Genomic DNA, 11,028 nt, shown 5'->3' with positions numbered 1-11,028 from the left:
GCATTAGATAATAACATTTTACTTACTTAATGGAGAGATTGAGATAGCTGGGTAGTCACGATGGGGATATTGTTTTTCACAGTCATTTGGGTAAGAACATTGTTCGTGTATGTTTTATGGATGCTTTCTTAACATTTCTATGACTCCTAACAAAGTACTGTTGTATGAAACAATGGAACTCTGCTTAGTTTAGCTTACTTGGAAAATCACTCAAAATATGGAATTGTTTAATGGGAAATCATTACTGAGAATCAAAAGTCTTCTTCAATTTAAGCTCTTTTTTGAGGAGCCCTTAACTATTCCTGAATGAAAACTTTCTAGTTCATAGCAATAAGAGACGAATATTTCTAAAGAAAAAACAAAATGGGAAAACAAAGACAGCATTCACGAAAACTGAGAAGCTGTCTTCCGTCTACTTTCAGCTTCAACAAATATTCGGTAGGTATTCTATGGATGAAAATAAATTAGAGCGAACCATTAATGATCAATTTATAACCCCTTTTAGAAAAAAAGTCACCTAACATTGTAATGAACTAGGAGATGTTGGTATCGAAGTTGTTATGGCTCCTAATTTGAAGAAGGGCCACAGTTACCCTATAAGAAAAAAAAAAACATATTCCTGCCCCTGTATAAGAGATTTTAGATCAAAGCCAAAAGGCTCTTCTAATGAGCCCTGCAGACCCAAGACCTAAGGGGGGCTAAGAACACATGAGTTACAATTAACTCTGGCCAGGAGAAGAAGAGCCTAACTTAGATATAAGAAACAGACTAGGAATGGACATAAATCACTACATATACCTTTGCTAATTGAAGCAACAAATACCCTTGTACTGACTTCAGTTATGAGGATGGATAAAGAAACTAGAAACCCAGGTGCAAGGCCAACACACATAGGGCCCCCATTGTGCTTACATCAAAGAAAAAGCTTTCTCTAGCAACTTAACAAGCATTCTTTCTCTTATGGTTAATGAGCTAGATAAAATACTCCCAGCCTATCTCTATACAATTTAACCTATGTTTTAATTTTAGCATTACTAACTTAAATAATATGTATATTATCCTGTTTCTTACTAAAAACATCCTGTTATTCACTTGGTTATAAAATTTACTTAACCTTACTGTAAGTGCATTACATGACTCGGTTATAACTCATTAATTAAAAACAAAGTCATAATTATTGGCCAAAAACCAACCTGTACAAAATAAGATAGGTTTGTTACTTTCTTAATCTTGGGGACTAATGCCAAGAATAAATTAGGATGGTTCTACAAAAATACTTCTGTAAAACTTGTTTCTGTACACTTTCGATGATCCTCTTATCACAAGGAATTAGCCACTGCAAAAATGCTATTTTCTGATGTCATGTTATTGCTTGACCAATAAAAAAGACACCAAAGCAGACAGAGCAGAGGCGCCTGCCTAGTGATCAAGAAAGTAACTTGTGGCTCTCTCATCACTCTCTCGTGCCAACACGAGACCTGTTGGAGCTGGACTCTGGCAGGAACCTTATTCCTCAAATAAGATGTAATACATATTTTTATCCTATTTTATAGGAATGCCTATATGATAAGAGATGTATAGTATTGTGGTCCAGGTATTAGAGTTAGTCTGCTTTTCTTCTAAGGAATGAGTACTATTCCTCCAAGGAATTAACTAAATGCTTTCTGCCTTAATGTTTTTCCATCATAGAAAACTTAGTTTCTAGGTATATTGTAATAAGAACCATGTAGCAGTAATAATGGGAGTGTTGCAATTATAATTGCTGTATAACGTATTGCCCTAAAACGTAGTAGCGTAAAAGGAAGCCATTTTACTTTATCTAACAAGTTCCGTGAAATAGGAATTGGGACAGGACTGGGCTGGGTGATTTTTCTGCTCCTTGCTCTGTTGACGGAGGTCACTTATTGGCACTCCACGTGGATGAGTTGGTTTGACGAGTCCAAGACAATCCCACTCATGTTTCCAAGGGTGGACGAAAGATTGGGCTTAGTTGGGATTGTCAATCAGAAAGCCCAAGCACGATCTCCATCATGGCCTTCTCAGCAGTTGGATTTCTTTCCTGACAGCTGGATTTCCTAGAGATATTCTGCCAAGACAGCCAGACAGAGCGTTTCAAGGGGCAGACAGTCAGTCTCCATATCTTCATGGGGAGCAGCAAGGTCATATTATCAAAAAATTTATAGAATGAGAAATAACATTATACCCATTTTAGGATATACATTCTGGAAAATACAGTTTGGAAATTCATTTATTATCCAAGATCACTTGAATAATAAGTAGCAGATCTGATACATTAAGATAAGCCAAGCATGACTCTAAACAGTTGTCCATAATAGTGTCATAAATATGAGGGAGAGAAAGGAGACACAGAGACAGAGGCAGGAGCAGAGATAGAGAATACTGTGTTTTGAAAGCTTATTTTAGGATACAAATTAATTTTGAAAATACCAAGGGGCGCCTGGGTGGCTCAGTCGGTTAAGCGTCCGGCTTTGGCTCAGGTCATGATCGCACGTTCGTGTGTTCGAGCCTTGCGTCAGGCTCTGTGCTGACGGCTTGGAGCCTGGAGCCTGCTTCAGATTCTGTGTCTCCCTCTCTCTGCCCCTCCCCACTCATGCTCTGCCTCTCTCTGTCTCAAAAATAAATAAAACACTAAAAAAAAAAAAATTAAAAAAAAAAGAAAATACCAAATAGTTTGACTTTCATCTCACATTTAAAAATACTTATCCTATGAATGTATCATTTGAATCAAAGATCCATTGAGATGGGAGATTCTTCACTTTTACTTCTTATTCTATTTTTAGCTTCGTGCCTGACATAAAATAGATGATCAACAAAGATTTGTTGAACGAATGAATGAATGAATGAATGAATGAACGTTGTGCACAAATGCTGGCAAAAGAAACATAACTTGTGCTTGGAAAAATCAAAGACAGTCTTAAGTGTTTTTTTTGAGAACCGTAAGCATTTTATATTTCCTTTGAACTGCCTATGAGAGGAGTTTTCCCATGCTCTCCACTTAGAGGCTTAAAGATATACATTCCCTTCTCCCTCTTCAACACTAACTCTATGTTAAAAACATATTTGGATAGAAAGATAAAATAAATAGTTTGTGTATAACAGTATGCTGGTTATTTCACACATAACATTCAGTTAAATCAAATACCTAAAGCATATACCATGATATGAGAAGCATAAACAAATAATAAACTATATTTTTATATTTAAAACCTGAAAAACTGCATGTTTTTCAACTTTGACTTATTCTTTAGGAAGCTACATTTTAAGGGGCATACAACTATAATGTATATAAATATGTCATGTGTATAAATGTGTTTCTCCAATAGCTATACATTTTCTAAAAGTATAGTTCATTTTATTACATACTCTGATAAATCTCTCTCTTAAAGCATTGGAAACGGATGAATAGTATTCGTTTCTAAATTCTGTCAGAATTTCCCAAGGCAGTAGAGAGGATTTTTCCATTGCTTAGGAATGAAGCATTTGGTATAATTTGTTTGCTCAGAGGAAATGTTTCTATATGAGAAAACACAAGGTTGCCATGGTGATACATCAAAAAGTCATTTAAAAAATGCAAGGTGACATAAAACCTCTTCTATTCTGTTTTTGAAAACAGTTCGGATTTTTAAAATATACAAAGAAATTTTATTGTGAAAAGTCCTTATAAGGAAACAGTTGAATAAAGAAAAATCAATATTTGATTTGATTACATTTCAAACTTAACATGAAAAGGAAACTTATTGGATCTCAAGCAGTCTTCTGATTTCCTTTTACTTCGTTTGCTAACATTGAAAATGTCTAGCAGAGGGCACCTGGGTGGCTCAGTCGGTTAAGCATCTGACTTCAGCTCAAGTCATGATCTCACAGTTTGTTTCTCTCTCTCTCCCTCCTCTGTCAAAAATAAACATTAAAAATTATATTTAAAAAAGAAGAATGTGGGTAGTGTGAAGGGATCACGTTTACTGGTCACTGCAGAAACATCATAGAATACATAAATATATTATCAAATCATTCGATCCAGGTATTAGTGGATTTCTTTATTGGGTTTGCCTTATCTACAATCAACATTATTTAGTGGACTACTTACTTTCCTAAGCTCTTAGCTGGTGGGGTGAAAGCAGCTAGCTATTCAACAGGTGGATGAGTGAGTAGGAAATGGCATTTGTCACCTATCAGAACTCAAAAGTGATTGTTGTAACATTTTTTAACATTAGCACTTAGCGAGGCGGAAAAAGAGGAAAAGAAAAAGACAATACATTCAAAAGCAAAACTTGCCCTCCACTTTGACTTCTCTGTTAGGACTGAGCCAGACTGTGTCAAAGCCTCTTTGTCAGCCTCTTGGACCTGAACTCCCCACTTGGTTCTTTTGTATCAGTCTTTGGAGCCAAAGAGATTGCAATGTGAGAGAGGTCATCTCTTGCACATTCAGCTGGATTATCTGGCTTTCAGTGATCCGGGCTCCCAGCTGCCTATAAGCTAGTAGGTTGAGGCATGCCTGTAACCACAGCAGTTGGGTCCCCCTAGATCTCACCAGAAGTTCGCCTATCCTGGCTGACATCACGCATTAGGTTTCATTGATTTTCTTGATCTCTGCTGGAGCAAAGTGATTACTTATACAATTGCCAGGCCTTGCATATCTTTCTCCCAGGATCCAAGAGCAAATACATATCACCTTCTTGTTTCCAAAAGATCAAAAAGTAACCTGAATATTGGCACAACTTCTTTTACCTTACAAATGGAAATCATTACATATTTATAGAAACTCTGGAGGAATAGAATTAATATCTCAATGACATAAAGATACAATTGAGTCTTTCATATTGAAACAGTTTCTCCTAAAAATTATTTAAAAATCACACTCCTTTTATTTTTTAAAATGTATATTTATTTAGTTTTGAGAGACAGAGAGAATCCCAAGTAGGCTTCGCATGTCCACTGCAAAGCCCCACATGAGGCTTGAACTCACGAACTGTGGGATCATGACCTGAGCTGAAATCAAGACTCTAATGCTTAACCAGGCACCAGGCACCCCTCTATCACACTTCTTTTAGATACAAGAATACTCTGTTGAATCACTATATGTGTTATACACCTGAAACTAATATTATACTGTATGCTAACTAACTGGAATTTAAACAAAAACTTTAAAAATGATAGGCAAAATAAAAATAAGTACATAAAATACACAAATACTCATTTTAATGCTTTATTCTTTATGACAAAAGAAGGAATTACTGCTGCTGCTGCTAGTTCCCTGTAACATGACATTTGGTTTTTTTAAGTGAGAATTACCCCTTTATTGATAATCACGGCTTTATTGAATCTTCAGTGCTTTATTAGTAACTGTGTTTATAGGTGCAATTCTTCTGCTTGAAAGTTAGGACTTTATCTTATTTATCATCACATTTCTGGTGCTAGCAGAATGTTTTTCATATAGGAGGCGCTCAACTAATATTTATTTGATAAATAATGTTGCTAAGTTACAAGAGTAAGTAAGTGTTGTTAAATGGATCTGGAGATCTTGATCCTAATAATGAGCTCAGGCAGAAAATGTCTCAGGATTAATTTATATCTGCTAAGCGAGAGCTTTCCCGAGGACCACAGGTCAGAAAGAATGTACAATAATTTTATTCTAATTTAATTAACGACACAGAAAGGATGCTGCAGTTACAGACACGTTTCCTTAGGAGATAATATAAGGAATGTAGCAGATATGGATGGTGCCTGACCACAGCCCTTGGCACACACCATTCCCTTCCTTTCTAGGGCTTTCTATGCAAGCATCTGTGACCAGCTTGAGGGCTTCCTCCGGCCACGAGAGCCTGTGCCACCCAGTGACCCATGTGCAGCGCCGTCTGGAAGTGGCAAAATGTTTGCACCTTGGAAGCAGGCAGTGTGGAAGGGAGTTAATAGACAAATACCCTGGCATCTTTGTCCCTCTCATATAAACACAGTCTTACCCAACAGAACTGAACCCCAGTTCTCCAACCTGCTCGGTGGTGTGTGTCCCTTTTTGTCTCATCTTCCTGCTTCCCTACTGCTGCTTGAAGGATCACTACTCAAATGAATTTTTTAAAAACTTTCTTATAGTTTATTTATTTTTGAGACAGACAGAGCATGAGTGGGGGAGGGGCAGATAGAGTGGGAGACCCAGAATCCTAAGACAGGCTCCAGGCTCTGAGCTGTCAGCACAGAACCTGACATGGGGCTCAAACCCACAAACTACGAGATCATGACCTGAGCAGAAGTCGAACCCTTAACCGACTGAGCCACCCAGGCATCCCACTACTCAAATAAATTAATTGCACTTAGATCTTAGTCTCAGGATCTGATTATGTTTGCCTGTTTTTCTTTGTTAATTTATTTATTTATTTTGAGGTGAGGACTGGAGGAGCAGACAGAGAGGGAGAGAGACAATCCCAAGCAGGCTCTGCACTGTCAGCAGGAAGCCCAAAGCAGGGCTTGAACTCACAAACCCTGAGATCATGATCTGAGCCGAAATCAAGAGTCTGAGGCTTAACGGACAAAGCACCCAGGCACCCTGTTTGCCTGTCTTAACATTCCAAACTGCTAGTTTTCTCTTCTCTCATTTGAATTCGAAGTCATTTATCCATTTCATTGTCTTTTTATTCAATAAGCCTTAGTGTCACCTGCCATGTATAATGAATTGTTAGGGACACTAAGATATTCTCGTAAGCCATTTTCAAACACATTTTTTATCTTTAATAAAGATTCATGAAATAATTGTTTATAGTCAACTTCAATTGACTCAGTAATTCTTACTTGTTTTTAGCTAGAAGGACCAGGAGGTGCTGAGCTGAAAGTACGTTATATGCCCAAACCTTCAGTACTTTGCAACAAGAGCACATGAAGTCACCTAATACCTGTGTGACTCCTAATACCTAGGATTCATAAGCTGTATGGTCTCAGTTCTATCCTTCTTAGGAAAAACAGATACACTGGGAGAGTTGAGTGCTTGAGACACCAGAGAATTTTAAATCCCAATGACACAATTGAGGACTTCTGATTAACTTTTACAGTAACTATAGAGAACAGCACAACAGTTCACAGCAAAACTCTCATAGGGCAACTCAGCAAATGCACTTCTAATTTCTCAGCATCCTCCAGCACCAAATAGAATCACAGGTATTTTTCCAACAATTTAAATGGCTACCCTCCCAGTTTTTATCAAGATATGTATTTTGTTATTTTCCTTAGAAAAGAAACTCAGAAAATCTTGGAATGATTTCTTCCTCTGGCTCAAGTGATACTGTCCTAAGTATGCCCATATTGCTAATATTTTTATGGCACACTTATTCACAGAGAGCTTTCAAAGGTATTATTTCCTGTAAACCAGTTGTATAGGTAGAGAGGTGTTATTGTTATTGTATTTTGGATGTTGGAAAGCTGGTACTCATAAAAGTTAAGTGCCTTAACTGAAAGAATGCAGAATCAAGAATAGCCCTTGATGTCCTTGGCTAGTTCCACTTGACCTTGGGTGGACCGGATGACACCTCTGACTCTGGAGAAATGTTTGTGCATTGTTAAATCTGCATTATCAGAGAACCTTTGTACTGCTTGCAAAGAATAAATAAACATTTTTAGGAGAATGTGAATATCCTTAGGACCACATTAGGATCTCCAGTGAGAAGGCAGCATTTATTTCATTTGTGTGTGTGTGTGTGTGTGTGTGTGTGTGTGTGTGTGTGTTTTGAATTAAATTAAATTCTTGGATGAAAGTATCTATCAGAATAGTCATTATGGAGAAAAATTTAAAGCATAAATCCTGTGTAAACGATTGGATCTTAATGGAGCAAGAGAAGCCATTGGGTTCTCTTTGCTAAAGCTAACATCTGGCAAATTTATAGCTCATTGTGCTGTAGTTTAATGGCAAAAAAAAAAAAAACAAAAAACAAAAAAACCACTGTCTTCACATCAGTAGTCAAGTACCATAAGGAGTAAATGTTATTATCCAGAAAATAATCCCCTAACAAAATAGATTTCTAGCTGATTAGCAAAGCTGCATTTGAAGACCCTACATAATAAAACAACTTTGTTTCTTAGCAACAGGAGAATAAAATAGATTGAAATATGATGGGTTTGACAATGACATTGAATGAGAAATCAGTGTAACTTGAAAAAAATCAGCAGGAGAAAAGATGATACATATAGAGGAGTGCTGCATAAAACTTTTTTAAAATTGTGTTTTTTATTTATTTTGAGAAACAGAGAGAGAGAGAGCACGCATGCAGGGGAAGGGCAGAGAGAGAGGGGGAAACACAGAATCCGAAGCAGGCTTCAGGCTCTGAGCTGTCAGCACAGAACGCAATGCAGGGCTCGAACCCACGAACTGTGAGACCATGACCTGAGCTGAAGCCGGACCCTTAACCGACTGAGCCACCCAGGCGCCCCAAAAAACTTTTAAATTTAAGATTTTAATCATAAATCCATCTCACAGAGGAGCATGGTATTTGTAGCAAGACAAAAATCTGGGGGAAGCATTTGTTTTATAGGAGAAAATGTTTCACTGTCTTGCACAATATTAGGAGCTCTTACAATGTAACAACCAATGTGGTAAGGCAAGAGTAAAGGAATAAATCACATGTACATGCTTTTAAAATGCTATACCAGTGAACTAATCATAAAAGGAAATACATCTTACAGATTAACTAGAACTTTAATGTCCTAGGAGAGAATTTTCACTAGAGATTGTGTTATATCAAGTGCTTTTTTATGTATTTCCTCAAAAGACATTGAATTTTCAATGGGATGAGGAAATTTTAATATATAATATAAATATTGTATTCAATTTAATGAACACTGTTGATTAATAACAACCTACTGAGTGCTTACTGTGAACCAAGCTCTTTCTAATCAATTTACATACTTTCATGTATTTGATCTTTACAATCCCAGTAAGAGTGGCACTTATTTTCCTTATTTTACTGAGGAAAGCAGACACTTAGAGAAATTTGCCGCTGGTAGGCAGAGTCCCACTCTGTCAGGTGCATAAGTCCTTCCACTTATGGGGTACATAATTCCATATAGGCAGAATCTGTGAATGAATACAGTCACTTCTCTGATTAGATTACCAATTAATCGATCTTGACTAATTGAAAGAAAAAGTATCTGGGTAGGTTCTGTCTAATTAGATGAGTCCTTAAAAGGCTCTGACCACTTCTTGAAAGTAGAGAGATTGGAAGTCTAAGAAAACCTAGGGAGGGGAGCCATGTGACAAGGACCTGAATTCACCTTTAGGAAATGAGAGCAGACCCTGGTTGGCAGCTGGGACAGGGACCCTGGCTGGCAGACAGCAGTGACCCCCATCATACAACTACCGGAAAGTGAATTCTACCCATACTAGTGTAAGGATGCAGGTCTGAACCAAACTGACTCTATGGCAGGCTTCAATTTTCCCTCTGACCTTGAAGGCCTAAGTGTCAGTTTCTCAGAATCATTAGACAATAGTAGGTCACACATTGCCCAAGGAAGGAGGGACAACCCTTGTCACACCCAATCAGGAAAGGCCAGCTAACACCTTTAACATTTCTAAGGGCGGGCCTAAAGATAGAAGCTATAGATAATCACCTATTGCTCCCATAGCTTGAGGCTAGTCACGCCCTACGTGAGGGTCCTGGGCCCACTCTGTAATTGGTCAGTACTCTAAATGTTGTGATTGGGTCCCACTAAAAGTATCAATGTATGGTTAAAGTTACTGCCAGTATTGATAGACAATAGTGATTGGATCACTGTACCTGTGTCATAATTTCCTGTAACTCCCCCTTCCCAAACCCATAAAGGCCCTACCCCGCCTTTGTTCGAGGCTCCCCGCATGGATCCACTGCACTGGTAAAGTCTGTGAGCCCGAGTTTAGGTCCAGCGAGCCTAAACCCGTAATAAAGCCCTTTGCTTTTGCATGTGTGACTTGGTCTCCCTGGCGGTTTCTGGTTTTGGGGGACGATAAAGAAACCTTGGGCATAACACGAGCCAACTTTGAAGAGGGTCTGAAGCTCCAGCTGGAAAGCACAGCCTGGAAGACACCTTGATTTCACCCTGGTGAGACCTTACAAAGAGGGGTCTGCTAACTGGTACCTAAAAAAATGACACCCAGAAATTGGGAGATAACAAAGGGGTATTGTTTTAAGCCATTAAATTTGCGATAATTTAGTAACACAGCTGTAGAAGAACAATGCAGGGCATAAAGCTCTGTTGCCAGTGAGGGAGATGAAAACACGGGACAGTCTGATCCTGATGGTCTTGCTTTCAAACATCTTCACATCAATTTCCATATAAATTAAGACCTTTTGTTTGCAATCTATAGAAACTTCCGGCTAACCGAAATAGAAGTAAAAGTAAAACAATTTCATTTCTTATGAAATACAGAAAATTGTAGAGAAGGAAGGAAGAAAGGAAGGAAGGAAGGAAGGAAGGAGGGAAGGAAGGAAGGAAGGAAGGAAGGAAGGAAGGAAGGAAGGAAGGAAGGAAGGAAGGAAAGAAGGAAGGAAGGAAGGAAAGAAGGAAGGAAGGAAGGAAGGAAGGAAGGAAGGAAGGAAGGAAGGAAGGAAGGAAGGAAGGAAGAAAAAAGTTATAAAGCAAGGCTCAGGAAAAGCAGGACAGAAAGCAGTTTCCAGAATCCCAGCTGGAAAATCTGCAGCCTCTTTAGGCAGCTGTCAGGCTGAAGTTCAAGATTCAGATTCCCCAGGAGAACCTGATTGCACACCTACGTTACAGGCCCACATCTGTCAACAGGGGGGCTGAAAGTGTGATTGACCAAATTTCTAGAATCATAACAAGTAAGATTAATGGAAGCAATAATGCAGGATTGCTTTCCATTTCTATTTTGTTAACAGGTGGGTGGTGTGTTGGGGTTCTCCAGAGAAACAAAACCAATAGGATGTACATACATAGAGATCGAGATTTCTTTTAGGGAAGTGGCTCACATGATTGTGAGGCCTGGTAAATCCAAAATCTATAGAGAAGGCTGGCAGGCTGGAAATTCTGGCAAGAGTT

The sequence above is a fragment of the Suricata suricatta genome, chromosome 4, assembly GCF_006229205.1.
Source record: "Suricata suricatta isolate VVHF042 chromosome 4, meerkat_22Aug2017_6uvM2_HiC, whole genome shotgun sequence".
Classification (NCBI taxonomy): Eukaryota; Metazoa; Chordata; class Mammalia; order Carnivora; family Herpestidae; genus Suricata; species Suricata suricatta.
The sequence above is the reverse complement of the archived record's forward strand: the minus strand, read 5'-3'. Positions refer to the sequence as shown.